At 45.0% G+C, this 16,835-nt stretch overlaps 1 protein-coding gene and 1 long non-coding RNA gene across 5 annotated transcripts in view; one reads left to right on the top strand and one right to left on the bottom strand.

The window, feature by feature from the left end:
• The window catches only part of RBP1 (retinol binding protein 1), a 139,551-nt gene that overhangs the window by 88,940 nt on the left and 33,776 nt on the right, over positions 1 to 16,835 (top strand). The gene's annotated exons all lie outside the window — the stretch shown is intronic.
• On the bottom strand, positions 11,749 to 12,761 carry LOC129332919 (uncharacterized). Its single transcript, XR_008597355.1, has 3 exons — positions 12,549 to 12,761; positions 12,162 to 12,213; positions 11,749 to 11,793 (listed from the first exon to the last, which is right to left on the bottom strand). It is a non-coding gene; the product is annotated as an uncharacterized LOC129332919 (long non-coding RNA).

A 16,835-nucleotide genomic window follows, 5' to 3' on the forward strand; every position in this document is an offset into this window, starting at 1 on the left:
ACCCACCCTTTGTGAGTTGGTAGAGGCTATCACACTCTCCCTTGAGTGCATGACTGTTCAATGCCCTTTACCTTACATGGGTCTCTCCACTAGAGTGCTGTTTTCTTCCTTGTACTGGATTCCTGTTTGTACTTTGGCAGGGATACTTTTAGGGAGCTCCCTTCTTTAGAAGCACATCTGGATGAATGACGAGATGCTAAGCATCTGTTGAGAAGGTGGTCCTCCATAGTCTCTTACTTTGAGAGCTTCACACCCACCTCCTTCAGTAAGTGAGCTTGCTACTCTCCCAATGTGGAACAAAGATGAAAAGAAGGTTGCACTTACCTGTAACTGTTGTTCATCGAGTGGTCTTCTGTGCAGGCACACATCCCTCCCTCCTGCCCCGCTGTGAACTCTGGAACCTTAATTTCTGGGAGGTCTCTGGCAGCAGCATGGGGAGAACTGAGGGAATAGCGCCCCTCCTCCTGATAATGTGATTATTTTGGTGGGAAAGTGCCAACAGGAGGAGGTATAAGCTTTCGAGAACCACAGTTCTCTTCGTCAGATGCATCTGACGAAGAGAACTGTGGTTCTCGAAAGCTTATGCTATAATAAAGTTGGTTAGTCTTAAAGGTGCTACTAGACTCTTTACTACTTTGCAACTATAGACTAACACAGCTAACTCCTCTGGATCTATGACCAAAGGGAGGAGGGGTGATCCTAGTCTTCTAGAAAGTTCTGGAAATATTCTCCGTGGCTACCCTGCACATGCATAGTGCTGATGTGTGCCTGCCCAGAAGACCACTCAATGAACAACAGTAACATGTAAGTGCAACCCTGTTTTATCCACTTACTAAATAGGAGCTAGGCTGATAGCTACTCTAACATTTTCTCTCAAAATCTGATTTGGGGGGGGGTTGCCATTTACACTTAAAAAAAACTAATTGTCTTACTACCAACTTATCAGTAGATTGATTAGTTGCTTAAAATAAGTATCATATAGATGGATATAGATATTTGTGTGTATGTGAGAGAGAGAGAGAGATTTTGAATATACTTAAGGTAACAGAGAGTTGATTCTACCACTTGGACAGTGGTAAGCATTTCTTGTGCAGGAGTAGTCTGTGATTTCCACAGATTTTTCCATCTTGATCTGCAGCCTCCATGATGTCCCACATTGTTCCCGAGAGTCTCTCTATCCTTGTGAACAGGAATTAGGCTGTGCAACGATCCATTTCAAACACACTTCTGCTCATAATTTGTAGGATCGGATCCATGGTCTTCTAATTACATTCCACAGACCAACTACACTGCTTTGAAAAAAAATGCCTCAAATATGAACTAAGGAAGGGTTGGAGATGGCTTATTTACTAGGGAATACTTTGGATTATTAATTTTTTAATTTGGGGATGAATTATTTTAATGAGTTAAAAGTTTTGAATTGCAATAAAAAGATGATTTGTAGCTATTGTGGTAACAACTAGATTGAAAATCCATTATCTACTTTGCCTGCTCAAATGGTGTTTTCAGTCTGTTAAGGGATGTGAGTACTCACTGATAAACACAGTTACTTAATACTATAGTACTGTGCAGCCACCTAAAACCCTGGCTCATACTCTTGATATTTCATAAGCAGTCCTGTTATACAAACTGTTCTGCCAGTCAAAAGGCATACTGTTTTCTAAACTAAGCTGACTAAGCCACTTACAGAAAGTGAGAGGTTGGAGCAGATCACAGTACATAACTAAAGAGCTTCCTTGAGTCACTCCATGTGTTGTGTTTTCCCTGGATCTGAGGTCTTTATGGTCTGAGCTCCAGGGGGACTGGCTGGATAAAAATCAAATAAATAAATGCAACTATATAAAAACAAACATAGCCACAGTCTTGTATACAGTGTCACTTTATTCAAGGAGAGGAATTAAGAATCACTAATCTGTTTTCAATCAAAAATCTTCCTGTCTGAGAGGAAGTTATTGAACACTTCAAAGAGCACAGGATACTGCTTCCGGGGGGGGGGGCAGAGTCCAGCATTAAAAGATGTTCCATAGATTACAGCTCCTACATGGAGATTCCAAAAAATCATTACCTTATGGCAGTGCATCAGGATGCTTTCAGACATGCTGAATAATGCACTTTCAACGCACTTTGAAACTGAATTTTACTATGTGAAATGGCAAAATCCACTTGCAAACAATAATTAAAGTGGATTGAAAGTGCATTATTAAGTGTGTGGGTGCTGGCCTGAATAACTCCAAGTGCATGAAGCTTTCAGGAACTTAGTGCTGGTATGGAGAGACCCTCCATGCATTGTTAATGTAGATTTGTTACAACTCAGTCAAGGGGTACCATCATTGTAGGATTCATGTATGAAATAGGATTCATAGTGGGCTGTTTTGTTTGAATCATACTTTAGTTGCCTAATGAGCAACTCTGCAGCCTCAAGCCCACTGGGCTGTGTCTGATTCATAACTACTGCTAGTGGAGATGTGCATGTTCATTACATTCTCTTCTGCTGTTGGAGTCCCTTTCATCCTCCAGAAAGTAGGGTTTAGAACCTGCTATGGAGGTTGGGGTGGTGGCAGAGGGGAGGGGAAAAGCAACAAGATGGCCCTTTGTACCTCTTTGTTAGTGGAGCTCCTAAGCAACAGCCACAATAAATTTTGGGCTGTTGGGCTTTGTCCATCTCCTACCCAGGGGTAGGAGCATATGTACCAAACAGCAGCACTCCGGACTAGTTTGCTCAGCACACAGTACATAGAGATGGTTCTCCCTCCAAGGGAGTGCTCCCAGTGTTTTTGGACAAACAGAGCCTCCATTCTCACTGAGAAAGGTAGGCTATAGTTAGAAATAATCACAGCTGCTGTCATGGTTCTATGTCAGGGTTTCACTATCTGTTAAAGTGTTTGAGACTCAAGTGGCTTTGAGGAGGAACCATATCATTCTTTATATTTTCTTTTTGCTCTTTTTCCCAACCTGCTTTTTATGAGGCTATGACCAAGTTAAGAAAGTGTGATTCCAAGAAGATGCCAACTAAGGGCGAAGCTACAAGTGACGAATGACACTTGAACGGCAAGTGTATTTCTCCCTGTTCACTTGCGCTCCACTCAATCCACTTGCCATTCAAGTGTCATTCGTCACTTGTAGCTTGGCCCTAACTGCTGCTGAGTTTCCCTCCAGCATTCCATCCCCTCTCTGAAAGGTGATTGGATGTAGGAATACCGCTCCCAAAGGCTATTGGGATGAAACAGCTGAGTGGCTGCTTTACCTTTCAGGGGAAGGGCAACCTCCTCTCCATCCCCCCTCCCCAAGTTTTTACACCCCATTAAAAGCCCTGGCATTTAAAATGGCCTTGCAGCATCCTCAGCCTGGGAGCTATAATTGAAAAGCATGGGCTCTGGTTGATGCCAGTTGGGCTACCTTAAGTGGAAGAATAGAGTAGGTGGCAGCCTATGGACTGTATGTTCATGGGGACATATGGGAAGAAACAGTCCTTGGGGTCATAAAGGGCTTGATAGGTCATAACGATTACCTTAAATTGGACTCAGAAACAAACTAGCAACTTATGTGGCTGTTTTAAGAAGAATAAAATATATTCCTATTGGCTAGCCCATTCCAGTACTTGGGCTGTAGTTTCTAGGTTGTCTCAATTTTCAGCCTAGACTTCAGCCTCAGATCATGAAATTCCTAGTTCAAGCCATTGGTCTCCTCATATGGCCTTGGTTTTACCAACAGCTATTTCCTAAAACTGGCAAGTTTTCTGGGATTAATATAGCCTCTTGTGGGTGAACTAAAAAGAAACATATCCAAAGTTATCCATTGCATGTGGTGTAACTCCATTAATTTAATAATACAATAAAATTGGTTAGTCTTAAAGGTGCTACTGGACTCTTTTTGATTTCGCTACTACAGACTAACACGGCTTACTCCTCTGGATCTTAATTTAAGTTTAACTCTGGGTTTATACAAATTGAAGACAGATAATTCAAAAACCATAACTATTGTTTTCTTCCTGGCTTTATTGTGAATGGCTTTTATGTATGTATTCATAATATAATACTATTTGTATCCAGACACTAATGCATACACAGGGTAAATCACTGTCCATTAGAAATAAATTAAATAATGATGTGCTAAACATCGATCCTTACCTTGCTCATACCAACTAAGCACTATAATAAGTCACTTTATTCTTTTCCAGGCGGCACTGTAAGCATTTCACATTTTAAAAGTTCTTCCATGGTTTTATCAGGAAAGGCAATTTATGCAAAGGATAAAGAATAAAGGAAAATGATGTTCAATGAAATAGTTAATTTGAAAGTATTCCATCAACTGTCCAATTTTATATTATACGTTTTCTTGTAATTAATTCTTTGATTAACCATTCAATGAGCTTTCTAGCCTCCCATACCTCTGGTCATTGATCCCTTATCAGTGGATGCAGCCTTGTTTTTCCATTTCTTTTCTCACTAGTTTCAAAAACAAGTAATCTTCAAAATTAAGTCTGACTCTATCTGGCAACCATGTGCCCTCATATCCCAAGCCTGGGAAATTCAATAAGCTGATACCTTATTAGCTGACAGTAACACTGTTCACAAAGTATTTTATTCCTTCTATATCTTAGCTTTTCTTTTTTGGCATAATATGGCTTCCTGGTAAAAACAGGTGGATAGCTTGCCATGTTTCCATGCTTTTTCAGGTGGGTGTGCTTAAGTTACACACATACAAAAAGGGTTCCCCCTTTATCCTGCATCCCCTTGCCCACGTGGCATATCTACTTTCCCAAATGTGTTCTGTTGGTGGAAGCTTTGATAAAGCTCATTGCCCTTCAGTATTTTGTTTTAGTGTTGTTACCTACCCTGACCTTTTGGGATGGAACAGACTATACGTACAACTGATAAAAAGAAACACACATGTTGAAAAATACATTCTCTGCCATCAGGCAGTGCTGTCAAATGGATTTTTGCCATAGGCATCAATGAAGAAGGGACCCGAAAAACTGTCTATTTGGGTACATATCACTGGCATTACTGTGGAGTTGCTAGAAACTTTCTTTGCATGTTTACCTTAAGCACTATGCTGTCAGTTTTCAGAACCTTTGGATTTGCCTCAGGCACATGATAAGGTTCAGGGAAATAGAAAAGAAATGAGCCATACTGTAAGGAAACAGAAAGCATGAAGGAACTGATTTTCCTACCAATTTGTTCAGCCATAGTGCAGTTGAGGTCATCATCTAATTTGCTTGCTGTATTCAGGAATACATGCAAGGGCAGTCACACTTGAACAATATTGGATGTAATCTTTCAGTTACCTTTGCTTTTCCACTGAATGGGATACTGAATTAAATTGCAAGGTTCCATGTATTTTGAAAGCAAACCCAAGTACTACTAAAAAACAACATGCATTCATATATGCCATGCAGGGGTTCCATTGAGACAATATTTAGGGGTTTTCCACATGGAGTTATTGTGTCCTTTCTGGCTCCTTCCTGCTCCACTGTATCCCCTGTCTTCATGTTCTCTGGTACCATTCATTTTCACCTTGCATGTTCCCTATTCTTTTCCTGGTTCTTTTGGGACCACTTTTACCCCGATCTTTTTCTAGCAATGAAACTTAAGTCACATTTGTTCAAATGTAAAATGTTTCCTGTGCTTTTGTTGGTTCCTCCCACTTTCCAATAACTGGACCATGGCTGTGGAACAACCCACCTTATCTCTCTTTCTCCCACCTCAGTAATGAGGAATTTTTATCCAGCGTGTCAGCAAATTTTCAAGCATTAAAAAACTCCTGATATTAATATATCCCTGTTGCTATAAGAAGGCAGAGGAGTGGTTACTGTTCTGTCCTGGTGCTTGTAGCAGTTGGTATTCTCCCCCCCCCCCATTTTTTGCCATGGCCATTTGCTCCCTTGCACTTTCAGAAGGCACAGGAGCACTCATTGCTCTTTCTGGCCACTCAGACTTCACTCTGCCTTTGTGCTTGGCTTGCTCGATGTGCTCTACTGCCTGCTCGCCCCCCTTCCTCCACAGAGATTTTTTTCCCCTTATGTAGGCAAGTCTTTGATTTAAAAAAAAATTGATATCCAATGCCCTTCCCCTCTTTACTATGTTTAGTTTTTGTGAGAATTTGATTTTTTATCAGTTGGAGAGCATTTATCACTTTCGATTCTGGTGAGGTCTGTTGCAGAGCAGCCCAACTGGCCTGCTTGATTGTTATGGTCTGCTAGAGACATTTGCATGACTATTTACTTTATTTATTTATAATCCAACTTTCTCCCCATTGGGAAACCAGAATGGCTAACATAATTCTCCTCTCATACACTTTTCCCCTCACAACAGCCCTATGAAGTAGGTTAGGTTGAAAAGGCCCAAGATCACCCAGCTAGCTTATTCGGCAGAGCGGAGATTCAAACCTGGTCCTCTCAGATCTTAGTCTGACATTATAACTACTGCACCACTCTGGCTCTCAACATTAAGTACCAGCCCCTTGAAAGCAATTAATTAACTTGAGATAGGAATTGATACCTCTCTGTTCGTCTGCTGTTTATCACCAGAAAAACTTTTAAAAACCAGTTTGCAGCTCCAAATGTCCAAATACTGAGATAAACATTTGAATTGAGGGTATTTCTCCACAGGGGCAATATGCGCATGCAAACCCCCCTCTTCTAGCACATGCACAAAAAGGGTTGGTGTTGTGACACCACCGATGATGACATCATCCTTGCTAAAAAATCCTGATTATTGAAGCCATGACTATAAGAAAGTAAACTGATGCAGCAACTGGAAAAATGCAGAGGGAGGGAAGACATGCAAAACCCCTGTGCTCAACTTGATTCCAATGCTAGCAATGCTAGCAAATTGTCTGCTAAGAAAAGCAGAAATGTCATGCATGCAAAAAAAGGGGGGGGGGGGCAAAAAGAATTGTGACACTTTAAAAATTGTGACACTCCACACACCCCGGTGTAACAGCTAATGTGGCTTGCTATGTAATTTCATCAAATTGCATGGAGAATTACTTTCCACTTTAGAAAACAAATGCCTTCCATAACATCTTTTTAAAATATTTATTAATTTATTAATAATAATTGTATAGCATGGAGTCAACATTACTAACTGCTCAATACAAAAACTGACAATAACAAAATAAGCAACATGTACAACCTACTGAATCCTTTCAGACTGTCATTGTTATTTAAGGAATTCTCAGATGTCATAAAAATCAGATCTCAAAAGTATGAATTTGCTGGAACTACTTCTTGTTCAGCAAGATCATCCACCACTGGGAGCCAAAATTCTTGGAAAGACCTTTGATATGTTTCCAAATATGGCATAGTTGTACTACTCATAATTCTGCTTTGAATGAAATCCTCCCACAAGCTATTATGCTACATTTGTAATGCCGGGCTCTCTTTCTCCTTCAATTTTTTTTTTTTTGCAATTGCGATTCTAGCAATGGCTAGGAGAGTTGTAATCAGGGCTCATTTCTAGGGGGAACATGTAGGAACGCAGTTCTGGTAGTTCCCCAAAGAGGTCACATGACAGGTGGCCCCACCCACCTGACTCTTGGCCATTTTGGGCCTTTTCCGGCCTGGATTGGCCCAAAATGGCCAGGATTGGGCCTAAAACAGCCAGGATTGGTCCCAAAATGGCCAGAATCGGGCCTCTGATGGGTGGTGGATCACTCTCCCGCTCAGCAGCAGCCCGATCCTGACCATTTTGGGCCCCTTTTCGGCCATTTTCAGCCCCTTTTTACCATTTTGGGCCCAATTTTGGCCCTGAATGGCCAGGATTGGGTCCAAAACAGCCAGGATAGGTGATGTCAGGGGGTGTGGCATATGCTAATGAGTTGTGCTAATGAGTTCCTCCAGCTCTATTTCTACAAAATGACCCCTGGTTGTAATTAATGCAGCTTTTATTTTGGAGCAATTCAACATCGGACAGTAAGATAGCAAAACTTTCAGGTAAGGCCAGCAAATTACATCCCATAATTTTCTTTATTTCCATTAACATTTGTCCCCAAAATAGTTGAATAATTGGGCAGTGCCATCAGCAATGTAGAAAATCACCCACCTGACCACAGTCCTTCCAACATTTAGGGCTATCAGATGGATGGATTCTATGAAGCCTGATTGAGGGTAAGTACCATCTGTTTAAAACCTTGTGCAAATTAAAACGTATGGTAAAAAAATTTTATTTGTAATTTGGAGCATTCATTATTTTTGGCCATTCAGTTTCTGGGATTCTGTGTTGGCAGTCCATTTGCCAAAGCACTTGACAATTAATCCTTTTTTCTATTAAGACACTCAGACTCTGTAAGGGGCTTCCCAAAAGTGTCAACCAGTTGAACAGACCTCATCAGATATATGTCAGCTGAAGATAAAGTGATCTTCTATGATCTGCCAACCAGCACCATAAGTGCTGGATAGCGTTCTGACTATACCTGCCAGTACAGCAGCTTCATAATAGAGCCCCAGGTCAGGCAAATCTAGCCTTCCCTCAGAAGCTGTTCTATACAGCTGGGAAAATTTCTTCTTGATTTTTTGTAAGCAGTATTGATTTAATTCCCTCTGCCATCTTGTCTCATTTTTGGGGATTGTAACTGGTAGAGCTCTAAATAAGAATAAGAAGTTCAGTAGCACAAAGCATTTAATAAGATTAATCCTATCTATTCACGACAGACTCATGGCATCCCATTTTTTCATCTGAGACTTAATGTCTTGGTGAATCTTGATGGTTGTTGTGGGTTTTCTGGGCTGTATTGCCGTGGTCTTGGCATTGTAGTTCCTGACCCACATCTTTTCCACACTGTGACACTGAGAGATCTCTGTCTTTTGGTGCTACACCTTTGAAGATGCCAGCCACAGCTGCTGGCGAAACGTCAGGAACTACAATGCCAAGACCACGGCAATACAGCCCGGAAAACCCACAACAACCATCGTTCTCCGGCCGTGAAAGCCTTCGACAATACATCTTGGTGAATCTGTTGGAAATTACAAGACACCAAGTCTTTCAAATTAGGAGGGCTATGAAGTCCCAGACAACGCCATTGTGTATCTCTCCAAGCAAATAGACCCTGTCTCCTGATCTGATCTTGTATCAGAAGAGGTATATGTATTGGGATTTTTTGAGGTTTACTTTCAGGAGTGAAGTTTGACCAGAGCCTGACCTATATTAGTGATAAAAATCACAAGATCATCTGCATATAGACTCACTATATGTATGGTATCTCCAATTTTTACTCCTATAATCTCAGGATCAGTATCTAGAATTTCTGCAAAAGGATCTATTGCCAAAGCAAAAATTAGTGATGATAATGGGTATCCTTGCTTTGTACCTCTTTCTAAAAGAATAGTTTGGGAGAGGTGTCTGCTTACTGAAATTCTAGCCATTGGATTGGAATATATCATTTGAATGGCCTTTTGAAATTTATCTCCAAATTTCATTAGTGCCAATAAATTTACTAGGTATGGAATTTCAGCACTATCGAATGCTTTTTCAAAATTGACAGTGAGGAGAATCACATATGTGCATTGTGGACAGAATGAGATGATATTAAGAACCTGTCTAATATTATCAGTTATTAACCGTTTAGGAATAAAACCTGTTTGATCTGTATTAATATAATGTGGGATTATAAATTGTAACCTGTTTGCAAGGATCTTTTAAAACAGTTTTGCATTGCAATTTAAAAGGGCTATAGGCCTATATGAGGATCTTTATTTTTTTTAGGGATTGTCACAAGGTTGGCTTCTCCCCACGATGGAGGCATTTTGCCTTGAATCAAATATAATTTCATGTTTTGGTAAGTGGCTCTATCAATACTTCAGCAAAGGACCTAAAATTTTTGGAGGGGAAACCATCAATCCTAAGAGCAGCATTTGGCTTCAATTGGTTAATTACTTATACCTCTTTTAGTGAGACTGGTTCTTCCAGGAGAGCTTGATGTTTCTCCATTAACAGCGCAATCCTATGGCCGGCCCCAACGCCGGTGCAGCTGCACATGCGGTGTGGCAGCGGCGCCAGGCCGGATCCTGTGCTCGCAAACTGTGGCCACAGCAGCGCCAGCAGCAGCGCAGAGATGCAAATTGGTAGAACCAGAAAGTGTTGTGGGTGGGTCTGATGCACGGCCGCCGCCGGGCGCAGCCAAAGGGCGCTGTTCCTGACAAGCGGCAGGAGGAGGGGCCAGGATAGGCGCGGCCAATGGGCAGCATGCGATCCTGGCCAGGCCCCAGAGCAGCAGGCAAATCACGCCCATGCCAGCAGACCACCCTGGCTCGTGCGTTGGGCGGGGCTCGCAGTTGGGAAGGAGAGGGGTGGGCATGGTCTGAGGAGCCTCTCCCTCGTTTGCCCAATGCAGCGCCAAGTCCGTGGCAGCTGCGTCCAGAGAGGTTGGCATGGGACTGCCAGGCGCCCTGCCATGAGGAATCCAGGGCAGCAGCCAGTCCCGGGAGTAGGGAACAGCCACCAAGTCACGCCGAAGGGGAGGGTTGGCCTGAGGCCGCCACCCAGAGGCAGACACAGCGGGCCTGCCCCAGTCCCCGTCCCAAGGCAAAGACCACAGACACCCATTGCACAGAAATCAGTCTTTATTATTATACCATCCCACCTCCCCCAGCAGACTTGAGGAAGGGGAGGCGTGCAGGAGAGGCAGGGTGTCGAGGGCTGGGCAGAGCCCATTTGGAAGGACAGGCAGCCAGGGGCCCGTCGACGGCCCGGGCGCTGCCTCGCCAGCCCCCTCCCCGCTCGCCCCCTGTGCCGTCCAGCGCCTGTGCGAGTGCCTGGTCAGAAGCAGCTGCCTCTCCACCCAGCCTTCCCGGCTGCGGCAACCAGGTCATGTGGCCAAGCCCCGCTTCGCTGTCCCCGCCCCCCCAGGACCCTTCCCCCTTGTCTCCAGCAGCTGTATAACACCTTTGTCTGCGGCCCCACCTGTCCAGCAGAACACCCCACCCCCGGAACGTGGCAGCGGGGCTCACCAGCGAGGCCGGCGGCCAGACCCCCTTGGCTGTCCACGGGCCCAGCCTCTTGCATGCAACTGGGCCCGAGGGAGGGGCGCCTCTGGGGCAGGTGGAGCTGCTGCAGCGGGCGGGGCCGGCGGGTCCAGGATGGTGACGAGCTGCCCAAGCAGGGCTTCGGCACGGGCTTGAGAGGCGCGGAGCCCCTCTCCCACCTCCAGTACCGCGGCCATGAACTCCCATGCGGCATGCACCTCTAGCCGCTCCCTCCTCCGGCGCGTGGAACCTCCTGCCCGGAATATGGCATCCGCCTGCCTCTACCCTAGTTTCTTTGCTGATGGGGCTAGGATTTGGGAGAGCGGACCGTTTCCCCTGCCATCTCCCGCCCCCCTGCAGCAGCACCCCTGGCAACCCTCTCCCTGGCTTATTATCAGGTGCCAGCTGCTCGCCCTACCAGGGACTGATCGCCCTCGATGGCTCCCCCCTCCTCGCTGACATGCCCTGCCCCAACCCTCTACCTGACATTACTGTGAGGGGAGGGGGGGCGGGGAGGCAGAACAGGGTCTGTCAGATACATTTGTGGCGATGTGGAGGTGGAGATATGTGACGGGAGTGTTGGGGGAGGGGCAGAGGACGAAGTCAGACTCGCAGAAACAGAAGGCAGTTGTTTGACAACTCGTTTTATTGCACTGGAACAAGGCTAGCAAGGGAGATGGAGCATTCTACACAGCCCTCCTTCCAGCTCGGCGGGGCGGGCCTGGGATGCAGGCCACGGCGCGAAAGTGCTTCCTGGGCTGCAGCCAACCGTCCGTCAGAGATGTTTGGGGAGGGCGGGACGCGGGGGAGCAGCCCTGCCCTGGACGTGCCTGTGGGGGGAAAAGACACGTGTGGGCTTTGCCTCGTTCCACCGGCGAGGCAAGCCCCACACTCCGCCATCCAGGAGGATGCATATAGTCGACGCCAGCAGCGACCAGCTGATGCATGACGGTCTGGCGAGGATGCGCTCAGCCTTGGCAAGCCTTTACCTTTAAGGGAGGGAATGAGCTGGTCATTACAAACACCTGGTCGCATGTGGTTTTCGGGGCGCCTGCCTCTGAGGCGGCTGGGGCGGCCATGGTTGCCCCCCACCCCTGCTAGGCCTCACCCAAAGCAGCAAGTGAGCGGGTGGGTTCAGGTGAATGGGCAGTTTGCACTAATCTGCGGAACAGCCCCCCCTCCCCTACCTCCTCCTCACCTGTCAGCGCTCTGTCGGTCATCACCAGGCGGGAGCGCCAGAGTCAGGGCACCTGCAAGGAAACAGGAGAGGCTGCAGTTAATTTGCCAAGTGTCATTCCCTTCTGCCTCGGAAGGGTTAATTTGTTTGTGCTTAGTTAGAAGCAACGAGCTTGCATGAGTCCAGTTAGATGTTGAGTCATTCTTTCTGTCAGGGTAGAAAGGGAGTTAGGCAGACATTTGCACTTCTTCCCTTTTACGGGAAGTTCCTCCACTTTTTCGCAAAGTCCCCCGAGTGCATTCTGTGCCTGCCACCGTGAATGCCCTCACCCCCCTTCGGTGTTGAAAGGGGCAATGCCACGCAGCACACGGACAGAGGGGCAGAGCCTCCAGCCAAGTGCACACTTACCTGGGGTTTGGGCGGCGCTGGCCGGATGTTTTGTAGGGCACGTTCGCAGATGATTGGGTGCAGAGAGGGGGGCTCGTCCATTCCGGGCGCGCATGCTGATTGGTCCCCGGGATAGTTCTCATCCTATGCTCCTTCAGGCCATGGGGGCGGGGCGGGGCGCTCAGAGAGAGGGTCGGTTTTTTGCCGTTCCATGGGCGCCTATGGGCTACGCCTTCTTTTTCCGTGGCGTAGCTTTTTTGCGCCGCTGTGGGCGTTCCTGCTTCTGGAGGGGCTTAGGGAGCGGACTAACTCCGGCCCCACCCTCCCCCCACGCCGGCGCAGGGCTCTACGCCACTCCTACGCTGCCGCCCGGGCGCCTGAGGCTTGCGCCAGTGCAAGCCCGCCGGCGGGCCAGCGCCGCGTCCCAGTGCGGGCGGAGGGCGACTTACGCGGGCGTAAAGCCCAGATACGCGGTCGCAAGCCTTAGTTCGGTTCCTATTCACTTTCCCCGCCCTTCTTAGGATTGGGCTGCCTTTCCCTAACCACTTTGTTTTTCAAAAAAGTGCTCTATGTTCCCTTGTTAGGTTTATTAGATGAATAAAGTTTTCTATAAAAATCTGCAAAATAAGCTCCTGTATCTACTGTGTTGTCTTAACCCCATATTATCCTTGATTGAAAATATTCTGTGGGCTGCTTTTTCTTTTTAATTTTCCATGACAGAATTTTTAATGTTTTTGGAATCTTTTGCCAGAATTGATGTTTCAAAAATAGGATTTTTTTTTTAATTACTGAAGTCTCCAAAGATTCTAAAACTTTACGTTCAGCCGATAAACATTTGTGTGTGTGTATGTTTTACTCCCAGTTTCCTTATACTTCTTTTATAGCTAGTTAATATTATGAGTGAGCTCTAAAGATTTGTTGTATCAAAATAGAAAAGAGTCCAGTAGCACCTTTAAGACTAACCAACTTTACTATAGCATAAGCTTTCAAGAATCACAGTTTTCTTTGTCAGATGCATGGAGGGTAAGAAGAAACTGATCAGATATATAGGTGGAGAGGGGAGGGAGAGTAGATGCAATCAGTAGCTTCTGATAATGGGATCAGTTTGCTTCTGATAATGAAATCAGTTACTTCTGATAATGAGATAACCATTGTATACAAGAATATACAATTCTTGTATATGTCTGGAAATGAGCCGCATAATAGGTATAATCACGTTCTGTTTTATGCAATTGACGCCTCAAATCAAACAGATTACATTTTATCAACAGATTGTAAAATTTAGAATACCTGTGCCCCTGCCTGCTATGCCTCCTATCAGGTCCGGATTTGTCCCATTTATAACCCATTATCATATTAAAATCACTGCCAATTATCAGATGCACCTCTTGGAATGCCTGCAGCATCACTAGTGTTTTGTCTATAAAGTTTCATTGATGTGAATTGGAAGTATAAATGGATGCAAAGGTTATGTCTTTGTCATCCAGTTTTCCTTTGAGAAATATAAATCTCCCATGTGGGTCACTAAGTTTCTCCTTAAAGGAGAATTACAGACTCTTACTGAACAAAACAACAACCCCCACACACTTTGGAGGAACTGTGGGCTTGATATTGATGAGAGTACCAGTTGGTTCTAAGTATTAGATAATTCCTCTCTCTCAAGCATTTCCTATAATAGAACTATCTGTGGTTTCAATTTCAATATAAAGGTTGTAATATGTTTTTACTTAATTCTATTATTGAGGCCCCTTACATTTATTAATTGAATCTTGTAGAAAATAGACATCTTATTTGGATATAGCAAACTCTTAGCTAGATCCACGATTGGCAGGCCCTATAAGAAAAAGGGGTTTACAAAGCTAATAAGCTAAATTAGTGACCTTAATTTTATCTAGATATTAAGAAATGGTAGTAAATTCCTTAAAACGATATACTGAGACTAAAATCCCAACCAAGCCCAATAACCTTTAAACACCCTATCACACACAACCTGGTAAAAATAGTAGAACAAAAAAAGAAAAATAATTAAAAACCAACAGTAGCAAGGAGATAAAACTTAGTTTAAAACCCAATATAATACTAAATTTCTCGGTCATGTCTAAAATCAAGGACCTTACCCAGACGATATCACTGCTCAACCCAGATCTCATTCAGATCCCCATCCAAATCCAAGAATACACAACCGTTATTCTGGAGTAATTTGTTACCCGGCTGTCATGTATGCCAGCATACCTCCCATTATTGTATTCTGCATTCTGTGCTGATCATTACTGTTTTGATAAAGTTGTATTCTGTTATATCATCTGAGAGTGTGTAAACTGCTAACATGAAATGCAAGAGAGCCAGTGGGGTCTCTCCGTTATCTGTTGAAAATATTTACTTTCACTTTTCTAGCAAGTGTCCTTGGAGGAGAGCTGCGAGAAGCGAATGATGTATCTTTTCCCAGAAACTCGGATAATTTTACTTTGTACTCTGTCTAGTCTAAACTAATTAGTTCCCATGTAACTTCTTTGGGTTTTCACACCAGAATGTCAATGGACCCAAAGGGCGGGAAGTTTCCCTATAATTAGTAATGCCTTTGTTTGAATTGTCACTTCTGCCAATTGCTACCTTTGTGTGAACACCTTGGACTGTATAGATCTCTAATAAAGTTACTTCAACTGGAACCCATGTGTGTTAACTGTGGAGGACTTGAAGGGACCTAACTGCCAGGGACTGACAGTAGCCCTTTTATAACTCCTCGATTATATCCCTATAGGTTACTAATGGGATTAGTTACTGAGATCTTTTGCTGGAAATTTATAAGATTGTCTTCTTGAACCTTTAATTCTTCTCGACCTTGTACTTCTAATGGATTTGGACCAAGAAACATTATCAATTGGTCCTTTGGTTCTTTTCTCTCAGATGCGCTAGACTGGTTGGCGAGTAAAGACTCGGAATGTAAGTTCATGTTGTTGGTTTTCAACAGTTTAATTTTTAGAGATTCCGATCTATTAGTTATCTGTAGTTCTTCACTTGGGAGGGCTGAAAAGAGGTCCAGTAGATTTTCTTCAAAGGAATTGTCCAGACAGGGTTCAGTCCCGCCTTTCTCGGTGCTAATGAATTATTTGTTCTCTTGTGTCTGCTGTTGGGCAACTTCAGTATTTACTGATTCCTTTTTAAGGAGAGTCATCAGCCCTCAAAGACCCAGATCCACCTTCTTGTGAGCAAGGGCTTATTCTGCCAGCCGGCCAAAGGCCCACCTTCAGGCCGGTGGCAGTCATTTGCCCCGCTGGAGGAGGAAGGCAGTGACTTAGCCTACCCTCCTTAGGGGGCTTAGCCATTGGGGGCGGAGTTAAGCAGCACTTGCTGATCCTCCGCCCCCATTAGGCATTCAGTTTTGCCTCAGCTCAGCCCACCCACCTCACCCAGTTTTCAGTGTGGGATTAGCCGGTTGCCATTTGCTTGGGGCCAGGCAGGAATTTTTTGCTCTCCGTCCTGATTGGCCTTTGGACGGGGTTTTTTTCACCTGCCTCGCACTGGAAGAAGGGTAGGGCATTTGGCCTGGTGGGCTGACTCAGTGTCACGGGTAGCAGGAGTATTAGTTAGGAAATAATATGGAGCGGGCCGGCGAGCACCCTTGGCACCTCCACAGTGGTGGGGAATTGGGGTCCACCAGATGGGGACAGCTGCCGTACAGTTCTCCCCGTGGTGGGATGCCCTGGGTGGGGAACCCAGGCATATGCTAGTCTTCCCCCGCTGCCGTTTGGCCGGTGGGGGAGCTTTGCTTGGGTGAACCACTTTGCCTGGCCAGGCCGGGTCCAGCCACTGGACTGTTGGCTTGGACCTGGGGCAGCGGGTTTCTCGCCCAGACAGGCAGGGCGGGGTCGGGAGCAACTCCAGAGCCTGTCCTGTACCGCTAGTTAGGCCCTTGCCGTAGTTGATGTTTGATTGTTGATTAACTTTAATAAAGCGGCCCAAGTTTATAACCCAAATGAACGTGTCTGTCTTCATTCCGATTAGTGGGGCAAATTGTTAGATCTTCAAACACCCGGGCAAGAAAAATTCCCTTAGTATGCAAAAATTCTCTCTGATGGAAACAGAATCCCTGGGATCCTCGGGCTGTCAAATGTAATAACCATTGTCTGTGTTTGATTTAAGGTGTCCGGAGGCTCTATAGAGAGTAGTTCATCAAAAGAAAAGTTGTCTTTGAAGAGTGCTCTTAAATGAGAAATGATTGTATATTTTGAATTCCATGGAATCACTTGACCTTTATAGTTGCAGGCATATATGCCTACCTTGCAGAACTATAATCCCAGCTGGTACTGC

The sequence above is a fragment of the Eublepharis macularius genome, chromosome 6, assembly GCF_028583425.1.
Source record: "Eublepharis macularius isolate TG4126 chromosome 6, MPM_Emac_v1.0, whole genome shotgun sequence".
NCBI classification, from domain to species: Eukaryota; Metazoa; Chordata; class Lepidosauria; order Squamata; family Eublepharidae; genus Eublepharis; species Eublepharis macularius.